A 16,050-nucleotide genomic window follows, 5' to 3' on the forward strand; every position below is an offset into this window, starting at 1 on the left:
AGGCCCACTCATTTACTGATGGGTTTTCAGGATACCATCAGATTGAGATCGCGCTTGAGAATAGGAGCAAAACGACCTTCGCAACAGAATGGGGTTGTTTTCAATACACTGTAATGCCGTTTGGACTCAAAAATGCGCCTGCGATATTTTCTTGCATAGTCATTGCAACATTTAAGGAGTTTATTCATAAGTTCTTGGAAGTGTACTTTGATGATTGGATGATGTTAGGACTAGTAAAGCACTATGTAGCAAGTTTGCGCTTGATGTTGGATATGTGTCACAGATACCAGATCGCGTTGAATCTGAAGAAATGCATATTCTGTGTTCCCTTTGGAATCCTGCTAGGTCATGTGGTGTGCAAGCAAGGGTTGATGGTGGACCTTGCCAAGATTGCGGTGATAGTGAATTTGGAGGCCCCGAGGAACGTAAAGCAGCTGCGCGCAACGTTGGGACATACGGGATATTACAGAAAATTTATCAAGGCATATGCTCAAATTACCATGCCTATGGAGAAGTTGCTAAAGAAGGACGCAACATTCTGTTGGGACAAAGAATGCCAACGCAACTTAGATGTTTTGAAAGAAAAGATGGTCACCGCACCGATCTTGGTATTCCCGGATTGGAAGAAGGAATTTCACGTACACGTTGATGCCTCTTGCATTGCGTTGGGTGTAGTGTTAACGCAAGCCGGTGAAGGAGAAATGGACCACCCTATAGCCTTTGCGAGTAGGAAATTATCGAAGGCTGAGAAGAATTACTCAACAACGGAGTGCAAAGGATTGGCCATGGTGTACGCGCTGCAGAAGTTCAGGCACTATCTATTAGGAGGGCATTTCAAGATGTACATAGATCATTCTACCTTGAAATACCTGGTCAATAAGCCTGTGTTGGGGGGAAGATTTGCCGATGGTTGTTGTTATTCCAAGAGTATGACTTTGAGGTCATTGTGAAGCCAAGGAGGTTGAATGCAGGACCTGACCATCTGTCGCGAATCGAAATAGGAGAGGAGCCTACTAATTTGGAGGAAGGGTTGCTAGATGCACAACTCTTCGCGATGCACATAGCGGATAACCACTTTGCAGATATTATTCACTTTTTGACTACAGGGATGGCACCGGAAGGGTATACAAGTCAGCAAAAGGAGCTAGTAGTGCGCGTGCAGACTTTTCAGTGATTGCGGGACATCTGTATAAGATGGGTGTTGATGAAATATTGCGAAGATATGTGCCCGATTTTGAGAGAAATAGCATTCTCGCTGAGGCTCATGGAGGGGTTACGGGAGGACACTATGCAGGAAAAGCGACTGCGCAGAAGGTTTTGCGCGCAGGTCTATGGTGGCCAACACTGCATAAGGATTCCAAAGCATATTGTAAGGCATGCGATGCATGTCAGAGAATGGGCAGACCATCGCGAAGGGATGAATTTCCATTACAACCTCAAGTATCGTTGCAGCCATTTGAAAAATGGGCGATTGATTTTGTTGGGCCAATTCAGCCCCCAGGGAAGAAGATAGGTGCGTGCTACATCATCACCACAACGGAGTATCTAACTAGATGGGCAGAGGCACAACTAGTTAAGGATTGTACAGGAGCTACAACAACGAAGTTTTTGTTTGAATATGTCTTAACTAGGTTTGGTTGCCCGAAAGTGTTGATGAGCGATAGAGGTACACACTTTCTAAACGAAACGATCAACGCGCTGACAGAAGAATTCCAGGTCTACCATCAGAAGAGTACACCGTATCACCCACAACCCAATGGAACTATTGAGGCCTTCAACAAGATTTTGGAGAACGCGCTGGCAAAGATCTGTAACATGCAACGAAATGACTGGAATGTGCGCCTACCTGCAGTACTATGGGTGTATAGGACTACTTGCAAGAAGCTGACAAGATAAATGTCGTTCAGGTTGGTCTATGGTGTAGAAGTTGTGATGCCAATGGAGTATATCGTGCCTAGTCTGCGCATAGCAGCTCTCATAGGTATGGCATATCGCAAAGCCTTGGAGGAATGGCTTGCGCAACTGATGGATCTTGAAGAGGACCAATTCTTGGCCGGATTCCATCAGCAAGTACAGAAGGTACGTGAGAAAGCGTGGCACGATCGACACATCAAGTGTTGCACGTTCAAGGTAAACGACCTGGTCTTGTTATACGATAGTAAATTCACTAAGTTTCTGGGGAAATTTCAAATGCATTGGCTAGGGCCATATATTATCAAAGAAATTACAGATGGAGGCACAGTTCAATTTGCGAAGCTGAATGGAGAACCTTTTCCAGGAAAAGTGAATGGAAGCCAATTGAAGCTGTATACAGAGGATCCTGCACAATGACTATATGGCGGCAGGACAGTCTTAGTGCTCCAGGTAGTTGCAAGGGAGCGCGGGACTATAAACTACACTTCCAGGGTCAGAGGACTACGCAGTCGGCGGGCTGCACGGAAAATGGTGAAGTTGCAACATATGAAGCTGCGCTATGGAGGGAGGTGCTGCGCAGCATAGCAGAAAAGTGAGCATTGGAGTCACTGTTCATGATTTGACAGCCAAAAGACAGTTAAGAGGAGTAGGCTGACGACATTTAAAGCCAAAATCTTTGAAGATCTGCGGCCAAAACAATGTTAATGGTCGAAAGTTGGGGGGAATGGTCGGATTTGAATTCAAAAACCCCTATAAATTGCGTGTGCCGGTCCAACAGAGAACACTTTGCATGCTTAGAGTTTTTGCTGAAACTTGTTGTCTGTTGCTTATGAGCAGAGCGTTTTGGGAGGAATTCTTCGCCCACACAGACGTTTCCCTGGAAGCCCGTGAGCTATTTATGGACAGGATGATTGCCATCAACCCCGCAGAAGCTTTGAGTTCGGAAGTCGTTGTATCTGATGCCCCAGGCCCTCAAATATCCAATGCTGAAGCTACGCCTGCGGTGCCCACAGCGCCGAGGTCGCCAAGGCTGAAGCAATCCATGGCGAACGAAAAGCAACCTATAGCAAAGGAGAAGCAGAAGAAGTCGGTACAGATACACACTTCCCCTAGGAAGCATATTGTGACACTAGCCCAGAAGAAAGATAAACATCCGGCCAAAGATAAGTAGAAGGTTGTAGATTTGGAGGTGGAAGAAGGCACATCGATGTTGAAGGCACAGAGCCCATCACAAAGCTCCCTGGGTATATCCCTCCAAGAAAGGGGAAGGCAAAGATCACCAAAGACCCTGACTCGAACAAATTCACCATCTCCATGCCCCTGCTACCTGAGCAGGTGCCTTTTGAAGGTCTACGGCTTGTGCGAGTCCCATTATTAAAGATGGAGGACTGGGACCTAGCAGATCACGCTAAGTTCCCACACTTAGCGATGGATAACTTCATGAAGTGCGTATACTATGAAGACACGAGTGTGACAGCGCTGGAAACAGAGGAATGGGTCTGCGATGTTGAGCAATCCGGGCTGCTCAACTTGCTTTGGGTGCCACATTACCACTGCACCCCAATTAACACAACTTGCATACGCCAGCTGCTCACTCTGGTGCATGATGGGTGTTTATGGCTAGGAGGGCCTATACCCATCACCAATATGCCTATTCATAGGATTACACACCTGCTGCATGAAGGTCTGAACTCGATCAAGGAATTTGGTGGAAAAACGGGGGAAAGGGACCTTGCAGAGAGAATGAAGAAGGATTATGAACTGGTGAAAAATTCATGTGGATACTCAATCACCTCCATAAACAACCCCGTAGTTCAGTTGGCCACGCAGATATTGGCCGGAAAGGTGTTGAGGAAATTCCGCGTGAATGAAGTTCCGACCCCCATAGTGTCTCTAGCGGCTCAATGCGCGAAAGGCGTACTGTTCAATTGGTCCAGGTACCTATGCCAAGGATTCCTCGCAAACTGTCGCGAGGCCAAAGATAAGACCAAGTCATTCCATTACGCTTGGTTGTTGCTCTCCATTGTACTGGTTGCGTGGGAACTGTTGGAGGATAGCCAGTTTCCTCCGTTGGAAGAAGGATTACCGGAAGTAGCACAATTTGCATCACTATAGGCCATAAAGGACCCCGCACGAATCACAGAGACTAAGAATTTTTGGGTCCTGATGGAAGTAAGTTTATGCATGGCAGTTAACCAGCGCTCAAGGTTGTCCCCAACCTTGTACACGCATCTGTCAGCCTAAGCAAACTTCAAGGGTGACTTTCATCGGGTATATATCCAGGCGTGGAAGGATCCCACACAGAAGTGGCATGATTTGCCATTCTTGGTAACAAAGACCGATGTGCAGGAGGTAGTGGCGCGCCCCTTCAGATCTAGTTGTTGGGCCAAGCACAAGCGCAGAGAGTGCGGCCACGAAGAAAAGGAAGGAGGCAGCCAAGCAAGCTGCGCAGAACTTGGCTATGCGGAGAAAGAAAGATGCTACCAAGAAGGCTCGGGTCGAGAAGGAACGCGCTGCCAAGGAGAAGGCAGAGCAGGAGCAGCGCGAGACCCAGAAAGGTGACAAGTCACCCTCGTCAGCAACAGAAACAGAAACAGGGAAAGGTCACGGAGGCGGGGAAGGACAAAGCACCCCCTTCCTTCTGAAAAGGCGTGAGCTGGAGTAGCAAGGTGGCTCGCAGAAGAAGCAGAAAGCCCAAAAAACACAGGTCGATCCCATGGTGCTCACAGAAAGCGATCTAGATGAGATCGGTGACAAAGTCCACGACACCGCAAGAGAAGTGTTGTAGCAGCTGGAATAGCAGTACTTGCAAACATTGGGCAGAGTTCAGAAGGACCTCAACGAGTAGCAGCTCCAAGTAGCCCAGATCCAAGCAAATGTTGTGAAAGTAAGCGGTGCAGCAAGTAGTTCGGCGCGAGGTCAAAGTACAGGCACCGAGATAATTTCGTGGCCGTCACAGGATGTGTGAGTCTTCCCCTTGCCTATAGGTTCAGTCCGCGCCGACACAGAGGAACAACACACCCTTCTTGATAGAGTACCGAAGATGGGCCTAAATCTTGCCGTGATGCAATTGGAGTCATTGCATGCACTATTACAGGGAATCGTGGAGGAACTTCCCATCCGGGAACAATGAGCACTCAATGTTGTCAACGAAATCAAGGTTAATAAATTGTAGCTATTTGCCGAGAAGACGCAAGTTCTGCAAGAAAAGGAGGCGCTCCAGGCACAAAGTTCACGACTGGAGTCAACAGTCGCAGAGGCATGCAGAACCGTGCTTGAGCTACATATTCCCAAGGACGCACAGCCAGAAGCGAAGATTAGAAAATTAGTTGCTGGTGTGTGCGAGGCCAAAGCTGAGGTTAATCGAGTTCAATTTGAACTCAACATGAAGATCACCGAGCTGTAATTGAAGATGCAGCCATCGACTCCACCGAAGGTTTGAGAGTAGCGCACAGCCGCGATCAACGAAGGACTGGCTACTCTAGATGCCACAGTTGCAGACTACATAGCAATATTCGAGCAGGCCATGGAGTTGGTCACCAATCTGCAGGAGGATCCAAACCTGCAGACACTGAATACTGAGACCAGGGAGTTGCAAAAGCAGTATGATGAAGTTAAGGCAAATTACACCATTACACCAACGCAATGCCTTGCCAAATTGTAGGAGGGGAAGCAGCTCCTCACGCAGGTAGAAGCAGCACAGAAGAAGGAGGCCTTGCTTAAGGCCAGGCTGGAGCCTTGGTTAGAAGAAGCTTATCAGATCTCGACCAATGTTTTTAAAACCGGAACCGGTCACCGGACCGGTCCACCTAATGAACCGGTTTACCGACCGGAACCGGTCTAACCGGGACTGGTTTGGTCTAAACGAACCGGTTTTTTAAAAATACATTAAATAATTAATTTTTAATGAAACAAAACTATTTTTAAGATGTAAAACCATGATTCCAAGCCAATAGAGACAAAATATGCAAAGTTTGCTCATTTATATACCATGCAAAGGTGAATATATCAAAATGGCACCGAGTGCAATACATATCATCGACAAAATAGCAAAATACATAAGAAATGAGGCTCTAAATGGCCTATAAAGTCCAAAAACAATGTTGCAAGCTATGAGGCCATTGGCCTACTACAAGTCTACAGTGTACACATGATCAATCATCAAGTCCATCACCACTACTAGACACAGGATCATCATCAGGAGCTACATAGACATCATCTGGTTCAGAGTCTGAGGATGCCTCAGCCTGATCTGCAACATCAGTATCAATGCCACCAATGACAATAGAAGTGGACCTAATGGAAGCACGAGTTTGTCGACCTGCACGACTAGTGCCTTCCATTGGTTCCTTGCCTTTCCTTGATGCCGCTACTGATCCTGGTTCTGATGCCGCCACATAATCTGCCTCATCCCCCGCTAAAGCCATGTCGATATCAAAATCAGCCTCAAACACAGGATCTTCAGTCTCCTCCACCCATTCTGATGTTGGATCAATATCGTCCAACACAATGGGATCTAGATCAGGTGATTTGCTCATCATTTGGTTCCTCCTCAGTCGAAGGTTGTATTGCACAAAAACAAGATCATTTAACCGTTTTTGTTCCAAACGGTTTCTCTTCTTCGTGTGTATGCGCTCAAAAACAGACCAATTGCGCTCACAACCTGAAGCACTGCAAGTTTGACTGAGGACTCTAATTGCAAACCTTTGCAATTGAGGACACTGGCCACCAAATGACTCCCACCAATGTGCTGCAAAGAAAAAGACAATAATTAGTAACTTAGTTTATAATTTGAATTGTAAAGAACGTAAACAATTTTAACTTGAAATGAAAAACAAAATGGAAATTGGAATTGCTTACCTGGTTGGTCCACATCTCTTGCCATCTTTGCCAAGTTTTTGCCAAAAGTACCACTTGCCATATTGAAAATAGTAAGCTGTCTATGTATTTCCAACTGGTCTACATGGTTAGGGACCATGCGCTCCAAGCAATCAATCAATCCAGCTCTGACCTCCCCATCATGCTGATCTCCTAGCCGATTTTTATAGTGATACCTTGGGTTCAAAAATTACCCGGCTGCATGTATAGGACGATGGAGTTGATTGTTCCATCTGTTATCAATGATCTCCCATATACGGCCATATTTAGCTAACCTGTCCTTGTAAGCTGCCCGTATCTGCTCCTTTGCCTGATCCATAGCTTCATAAATGTAGCCCATGGCCAATCTTTCCCCATCCACCAACCTTAGCACCTTAACAAGGGGCTCGGTAATTTTCACAAGCTCTACAGACCTTTTCCAAAAATAAGTGTCAAACACTTTCTTTTTGGTGTCTTTTCCATCTGGTCTACGAGCCCACCGAGATTCAGACCATTCTTCAGAGGAAAACATTTTCTGCAAGTTTTTATGTTGACCATTGAGACATTGCAACGTGAGGAAGTGAGTTGCAAATCTCGTAATTGCAGGCCTAACAAGCTCTTTGCCTCCAGTGTGTTTCCTCATTAGGTTCAATACCCATGAGTGGTTGTAAATGTATTTTGTAATGCACTTGGCATGCTCTACAGTGTTTTTTACCCACTCCACTTTGCCTATATCCTCAAGCATGAGGTCTATGCAATGTGCAGCACATGGAGTCCAAAATATGGTCTTATATTTGGCCTCAAGCATCTTTCCAGCAAGAAAATAGTTTGAGGCATTATCAGTGATGACCTGCACAACATGCTGCTCCCCAACTTCCTGAATAACGTTATCCAAAAGCTCAAATAGAAGGATTGCATCCTTTATCTTATCAGATGCATCAACTGATTTCAAAAACATGGTTCCTTGAGGGCAAGAAACAAGGAAATTAATGATAGTGCGGTTCTTTCCATCGGTCCATCCATCTGACATAATGGAACAACCTGTTTTGAGCCATGACTCTTTAAACTCAACCAAATACTCATCAATGGAAGATATCTCTTTTTGCAAAAGAGCTCCCCTCAAGTCATGCATACTAGGGCCTTTGAAGCCCTTTCCTGCAACTATAACAGAGTCCCACATAGCTTGGTAATAAGGTGAGCGAGCAGCATTAAATGGGATATCTGAATCATACCACCATCTAGCAATGTATTGGTGAGAAGTTTCTTTGCATTGTTTTTTCCAATGTTGATCCAAAGTGGGTTGAGAACTTGGCTGGGAGGAAGTGGGATTAGATTTAGAAGAGGCAATGTTGGCAGAAGATGAGAAATAACTTTGGATGTTTGCTCTCTTTGTTCCTTTTGATGATTGGCCAACTCCAACAGAAGGATGAACATAGTGAAAGGGGTCATTGGTGGAAGGGATAGAAGTGGAGTCTTGAATCTCATAATCATCATACCCACTCTCTTTCATGGCTTCTATTAATTCCCTCTTCCTTGCAATTTCATCTTGGATGGCCTTCTCCCTAGCCTTATCCTCATAAAATTTTCAAGCTTGGCAATGTATTCTGCCCTAATAGGACCTAACAGTTCTTTTGGTGCATCACATGGCTTTACTTGGCCTCTTACCCCAGCCAAGTGTTGTTTCAACCTAAGAATACCCCCACCTCCAATAGATTTATGGCATAATTTGCATATCATTTTTCCCTCAATTACATCAAAATGAACCCATGCACTGTCCTTTCCTTTTGGAGCCATGTTTGCTTGAAATAATAACAATTTGCAAAGAAATCTGCCATTTAAAAAAAAATTGCAGCTAAGCAAAATGGAAAACCAAAGATAAATGTAGGAAAACAAATGCACATGCAAGGCTCAAGCTACAAAATTTGATAGCATATAGCTAGAGAGTTTATAGCATACATGATAGATCATAGAAGTGAGAAGTTTATAAGTATAACACATTAAAAAAAAATTCATGGACAGCAGACTCAAATGAGGAATTATCAAGTGCAAATCCTTACCTGGAAATGCAAACTAGCTCTCTTAGCCTCCTCTTGAAGATGGCAACTCCACTGACAGCTACACACTATCTCCAAAATAGCTCCAACTCCAACTCCAAGATGACTACTTCAGCAAAAACTCCACACTCTCCAAGCTCACAAACAAACTCACAAACACTCACAAACACTCCAAATCAGTTGTGTGAGACAAATGAGAGTGAGAGGGGTCTCTTATAGCAAGTGTGAGGGTGTTTTTGGAGGGAAAATACCTTTCCCTCCCCCCCAAAACCCCTAAACCACAAAACAGTTGCGCTTTTTGTCATTAATCGGTGGGCTGTCCATAAACCGGCCGGTTTTTACCGGTTAGGGCCAGATTTCGGGCACAGGAGGGAGCTGACCGGGTTTTTTAGGCCGGTTCGGACCGGCCAGCTATCTAACCGGCCGGTTTGACCGGTTACCGGTTTTTGTGAACGGTTTTTAAAACTATGATCTCGACCACCATTCATGATAAGCTCAAGGGCTTGCAGAAAACGCAGCAAACAATGAGGTTGGCTGTAGAAGGACCAACTACAGAAAAATTAGTCGAAGAAGTCAAGCAGGCAGCTATGCAGAGCGCTGCCGAGGTTGCCGTAGTACAGGTGGAGCTAGGGAATCTTCGCAGCAAGATCGCAGCACCAGCCGAGTGACTCGAGGGCGAATCACGACCTTTGTGTGGGGGGCCTGTGGGGATGGGGTCCCTTGGGTTAAAATAACCCAAGTTTTGATGTATACTTTGTAAATGTTGTAAAGTCTCAGCAATTTGTGGATGCGGAGCACGTAGATGGTTAGGATTCAAAAGGGTTTTAGCCCCTTGTTCATGTAAAAGTTGAGTTGGTTTTGAGATCCACCCATCGTCCACGGACCATGGGATTGTATGTAAAAATATATAACTAGGTGTGTCTTAGAGAGTCTAAGGCAGAGATCTGATAAGGATGTTAGTAATGGGTCAATAGAAGAGAAGTCTTAGGGCAGAGAAGTGGGTCAAATAGGAGAGAAAGGATCTGCAGCTGAGTGCGCAGAGGCCTAGGTAGAGTCCGCAGTTGAGTGCGCGGACCCCTGCAAGTGAGTGCGCAGGGAAGTTTTGAGTCTGTATTCTAAACTGGAAATCAATAAAGAAGTTGTTTTTAGAGAAATTTTGTGTATTGTTGTTTACTTCTGTTTATAACTTATGCTGTTGATGAATAATATGTTATGAAATATTGATCTAATAAAGCACGATTCTATTGAATAACTCTTAGATGATATACGCAAGCATGTTTATGTAATTACGTGAGGACTATGTTGAATTCTGTTATGTTCACTGAATAACTTAAGTATATCTACGCAAACACTAATTAAAGTTTGTTCTTCGATACGCGTAAGTGGGTAAATCAACTGATAAGGGTCTGTAAAAGCCGATCGCGGACCTTCGCGAAGGTCTGGAGGCTCTTTCAGTAGAATTGCAGTACTGAGCCCTAGGGGCTTATCCATCTGTGCGAAGGCAGATCTCAGGTGCTAAAAGACATCGCACTCGTCTCTGGATGCAGAAACTTGGTTCTTGCATTCCCCCATACTGTTTCGGGTGAGACTGCAGTATGCGCTACGTGGGTTGTTGCCGAAAGGGCCAGTAGTGTAGGGATTTGTTGGTTGGCGCAACTAACTCTGAACCTGAGTCAGAACCCCCTAAGCCAACATATTCATTAAGATCACCATGAAGAAATGCATTCTTCACATCCATGTGGTGAACCTCCCACTTCTTTGCTATTGCAATTGCAAGAGCCATCCTAATGGAGTCCATTTTTGCCACCAGTGCAAATGTCTCATCATAATCAATCCCATGTACCTACGAAAAACATTTGGCTACCATCCTAGCTTTATACTTGTTGATCATTCCATTTGCTGCTCTTTTGGTTTTGTAGATCCATTTACAACAGACAAGCTTTCGACCTGCTAGAAGTGGAACCAAATCCCATGTGTGGTTCAAAATGAGTGAATTGTATTCCTCATTCATTGTTGCTTCCCAATTGGGATTGCCTTCAACCTCTTCATAAGATTGAGGATCAAAAGCTAATACCACGTAGCAGTGCATGGGATGCATGGTTCCGTAGCTATAAGTGCATGCAAAGCTTATTCCACTTGAGATCTCATGGTAGGATCATCTAAGAGATCACCCATGAGGTGCTACTTTTCTGCCCAAGGTGGTGGGGAATTTGAATCTTCTATGAATTGATCATTAGGTTCAAAAACTTGATATGATGGTTCTGTAGCTATAAGTGCATGCAGAGCTTCTTCCACTTGAGATCTCATGGTAGGATCATCTAAGAGATCACTCATGAGGCGCCACTTTTGTGCTGAAGGTGGTGGGGAATCTGAATCTTCTATGACCGGCTCATTAAGTTCAGAAACTCAATCTGAAGTGCATGAAGAATCATCATCTCGAAGACCGACATCTGGAAGTGGTGGAGGTTGTGCAGTAGGTTCCTCTGGAGTTGCATGTAGAGGATCTTCTTCAAACTTTACACTCCTCTCAATAAAGATTTGTTTTGTGGCAATATCTAGCAACCTATACCCTTTGACTCCATCTAAATATCCAACAAACATGCACTCCTTTCTCTGTGGCTCTAAATCCTTTCGCTTATCCAATGGAATTTGAGCCCATTCTCGCGATCCAAAGATACAGAAGTGGGTAAATTCTTGTTTCTTATCGCATCAAGCCTCATAAGGAGTTGCCCCCTTCACAGATTTGTGTGGTACTCTATTCTAGATGTAAGCGGCACAATTGATTGCTTCAACCCATAACTTTGAAGGTAATGACCTTGCATGCAACATGTAGTTGGCCATTTCTTTTAGTGTCTTGTTCTTCCCTTCCAACACATTGTTTTGCTGCAGAGTGTACGAGACTGTGTGTTGTAACTGAATACTTGCATCTGAACAAAGCCTTTTCATGTCTTTGTTCACATATTTCCCCCCATTATCTGTGCACAATATTTTGATGCCTTTTCCTGCCTGTTTTTCTGCATGTTCTTTAAAGTCCTTGAAACATGCAAATACCTTTGACTTGGATTTAATAAAATAGACCCAAGTATAGTGTGACCAATCATCTATAAATGTAAGAACATACCTTGCCTTACTCATAAATGGTTGGGGAAAAGGTCCAGTGATATCGTTGTGCACAAGCTCGAGGATTGATGATGCTCTTGTTGCCTTTCTTTTCTCGAAATTTTCCTCCAGATGTTTGTCGATAATGCAACCACGACAAACTCCTTCAGAAAATTGAATGTTGGGAAGCCCTATAACCATTCCTTCTCTATTGAGTTGTCGAAGGTACCTGTAATTCAAATTCCCGAATATTTCATGCCACAATGCACTCTCTTGGTTTGCATGCATTAGTAACATAATAGAAGAAGATTCAAAATCAAATTTTGAAAAATAACACTACCTTGCAAAATGATCTACTTTACCTATAACTATAGAGCCATATGTCATCTTAGAGATGGTGACAGTGTCAAGTGTAAATTCCACCTGCTTTCCTCTATCATAATGCATTATCTGGTAGACAAATAATAGGTTTATGGATAACCACAGGACATGCAAACGTCCTGAAAGCAACCATTGTCCATATCTACTCTTCTTTTTCCATGTAATTGGACAGGGGTATTATTTCCCATTAGTATGGGAGGACCAGAACATGTTTCCATGGTCGAAAAAGAATATCATGAGGCAGCCAAATGGTGTGATTCCCTGTTACCCACCACCTGTGGGTGACCCCCATAAGAAAAAAAAATTATCCTAGATGGTCATCAACCAGTTGCCAATAGCCCCTTGCAGCCACCAAATAGCTCGACGTGCCACTATATCAGCCACTTGAGCCAACCATGTGGTCCCTTGCCCTTCTGTAATGATCGTATGTTTGAAGGTGAGTCTCCCGACCCCGAAGGTATGAGTTTTCATTATGTAGTTGGGTATTTTTGTTTACTTATCATGGACACTTTTGGGCATGGATTAGTGGGGGAATTCGGCAGGAAGTGTGGGCTTGGTCTGTACTCTTGTCCCCTATGCCTGATTTGATGGTTAACCTTATATCCTAGTCCCGTGGCATCTCCTTTACTGGATACAAACTTTAGGGATGGCACTACATGGGAAACCCTGATTTTGGTTGCGTGGTCCCACTTCCCGATACCATATACATCACTCCCCTCTGCTCATTTTAACCCCATTCATCACTTTTCCCATCTGGGTCCACATTTGTCCATTAGGTCAAGGAGTTAGCTACCCCCTCCCCTTGTCCACACTTTGGGTCGAGCTTGGAACGATGCCCTGGAGGTTGATGCAGCTAAAAGAAAAAGAAAAAGCATAATTTGACCACTCTCAACAAGAAATGTACCATAAAATGTAAAAGGTCATCGAGACATATACATTTAGCACGTGGGCAAAATCTAAACATGAGCTCTACCCCTATCATTATGGCCATAACCCTGGTTCCTAAGGCCTCTCATATTGGCCCCTTACATCATTAAGGAACGCGTGATTGTCCCAATCCTTGGTGGGCAACGAACCACCCCACCTTAAGGGGGTAATCACTACTATATCCCACACATCATGCTCTCATCCCCTGGAGCCTCGAGCAGTTATAAAAGAAAATCAATAAAAGGCAAAAGGCATATGAAGAAGGGTGGAAAAAGAAAGGTCGGGGTAACTCATGTACCACGATTTCTCCCTCCTATATTCATACACCCAAGTGTGGGCTTCCCTTATTTTGGTTACCCTTGTACTGTGGCATCTGATTTGGAACCTTCCCTTGATGACCTATTCCATTCCATCATTATATCACATGCTACCTAACAATTGATGCATGTACCATGGACATGTCACCCCCTTTAGAGGTAGAAACCACTTAATAGGGTCATTGGTTAACCCCCTTATTGAGCTTGGAGACACCTGTACATGCTAAAGCCCCACTATGGAAGGGCATGCCACTATGAAGAGTCCATTTATTTCCATGATTCGTAAGCTCTTTTACTCGATTACTCTAATGATCTGTTGCACTGGAAGCCAAAGAGACGCATTGGATCTTATTCAGGATTGCAGGTGGGTCTCCACTTAGGGTTTGGTCTCTCTATACGGGGTCCAAGCCCTCCAAAGCATCATATTGGCACTTGTAGGGTGAGCGTTGAGAGCCAGGGACGTCCACCATAGCAGAGAGAAAATTGCCACTTCATGGATCATCCAGCACCATTCATTGATTGCTCGTGTTCCACCGTTTGGATGAGGATGATGGACCTAGACCACCATGCCTAGTTGGCTTCACACTTGCACCACACACTGGGTCGATGTTCCAGGGCCCAAATGAGGATGTGTCTCACCATGGGAGACAAAGGGAGGGCTTATGTCATCATTCTAGCCCTTGCAGATGGTATACAGGCATTATCGATCCACTTCGAGAACCATGAGGATGTCATTGTACCTCCTCGCCACTTGGGGACACCATATTTGATTTGCTTGGATATTGAGTGACCACCCCCTTGATCACTATGTTTGGAGCCTATTCTCTCACCTTGGCACACTTTGGACTCCACGAGGCCTCTTCAATGGCCCAACGACTCATTGTATCTATTATTTTTCCCTCTTAAGAGGTTTATCTTTGTATTATGGAGCTATCTTGGTGGGTTTGTCACCAAGTCATGTCATTATTGTACATTATTTTATTATTAAGGGGCATTATTAGGCTAATAAGCTATTCGAATCCCCTTATGGATTGTATACATAGATGAGAGGCTCATTCATTTCTCTCATCACATTTTTTTGGATTGGACTATCTCTTCTTGAAAATTTTGGCAAGCCTCTTTGATGGATGAATTGGAAGTCTAATGCATTTCATTGTTTGGAAAAGCTTTTCTTGATTGGATAATTTTCATGTCATTTTCATGTTTTACATTACATGTATTGTCACTTATGTAATGTATGAATGTTTTCGCTCATGAAAATGGTGTAGTTGCCTTTAAGAAAAACGAATTTGTCAAAACTTGTCTATGTGAGGGTTTTTCATATGTTTCACATTCAAGGATGATGAATAAATGTCCTAGAGGTATATGATTGTCATTATTACCTTGATAAGTCATCAATTGCAGCACCAACAAAGTATAAACTTTCCTAGTAACCTAGTTGTTGCTTCTAGGCCATGCAAAGTTGCTAGGAGACTCCTTGATTGGGTATAAGTTATCTCTAAACATTGGATTACATTGACTCCATTCTCCCAATAGAATAGGCATTGGTATGGTCCAAGGCGATCACCAAACAAATATATTTTACACCTCATTTTCCTCTTTCCTAAGCCCTAACCTAGAAGGCCATCTAGGGCATCTCACAAATTTCCTTGTAGCCGTAAAAAATTGATGAAAATTGGTCTAGAGCTACGTTGGTGGATCCTGTAGAGGTCCTCCAAATTTGAGGCTATTCCGACGATGGAATTTCGAGATATCCTGACCCCTAGCTCGGAAACCATTTCCCTAGTTTGTTTTATGTTAGAGGCTTCATTAAGGGTCATTGCATTCACATTTCAAGAGAAATATAATTCCTTTGATTCTTTTCTCTTCCCTAACTTGGTCAAGTCCACTAATGTTAATCAACCCCAAACCCTTGACCTTGTTTGGGCCCACTAGGGCTTCTTTGAGGTCCCGCAACCTTGTAACTCCAATTTCACAAAGGATACTTAGAAACCTTTTCTTTAGGATTCCTTGATCTCGGGTCCCCCTTTTCAAGTAACACTCCTCAAACCCCAGGTATTGGTAATCCCCTAGCCCTTCTAAGAAAGCCTTTCATCTTGCTTCTATAGCAAGTTAGCCGATTATCTGAGCCTATCTTATGAATAGGCTTTACAAATTGTTGACCACTCTGTGTCCACTACCCTATAGCAGTACACCTATGTTGCACGAAACTTCTAGGAACCCGACAGATCGGGATGTACTCATACCCGAAACTCTGAAACTCAGCCAAAACTCGACCAAAACTCCACCATCATGTAATCATATATGAAAGTTAATATAGACTTGGTTTTCCTTCTAAATTGTCGTCTATGGGTCTATTCCTTTTTTTCTTGCAAGAAAACGTTTTATTGACTTATTTATAAAAAAAAAAATTATATATATATAAAAATATATGATGTTTTGGCCAACGTTTCAACTAACATTTCCATTTTTGGGAGGTGACGTTTCTAACTGTACCCGTT

This window comes from Pinus tabuliformis, chromosome 2_1 (genome assembly GCF_031772625.1).
Source record: "Pinus tabuliformis cultivar Carrire ecotype Pingquan chromosome 2_1, CPIR1, whole genome shotgun sequence".
NCBI classification, from domain to species: domain Eukaryota; kingdom Viridiplantae; phylum Streptophyta; class Pinopsida; order Pinales; family Pinaceae; genus Pinus; species Pinus tabuliformis.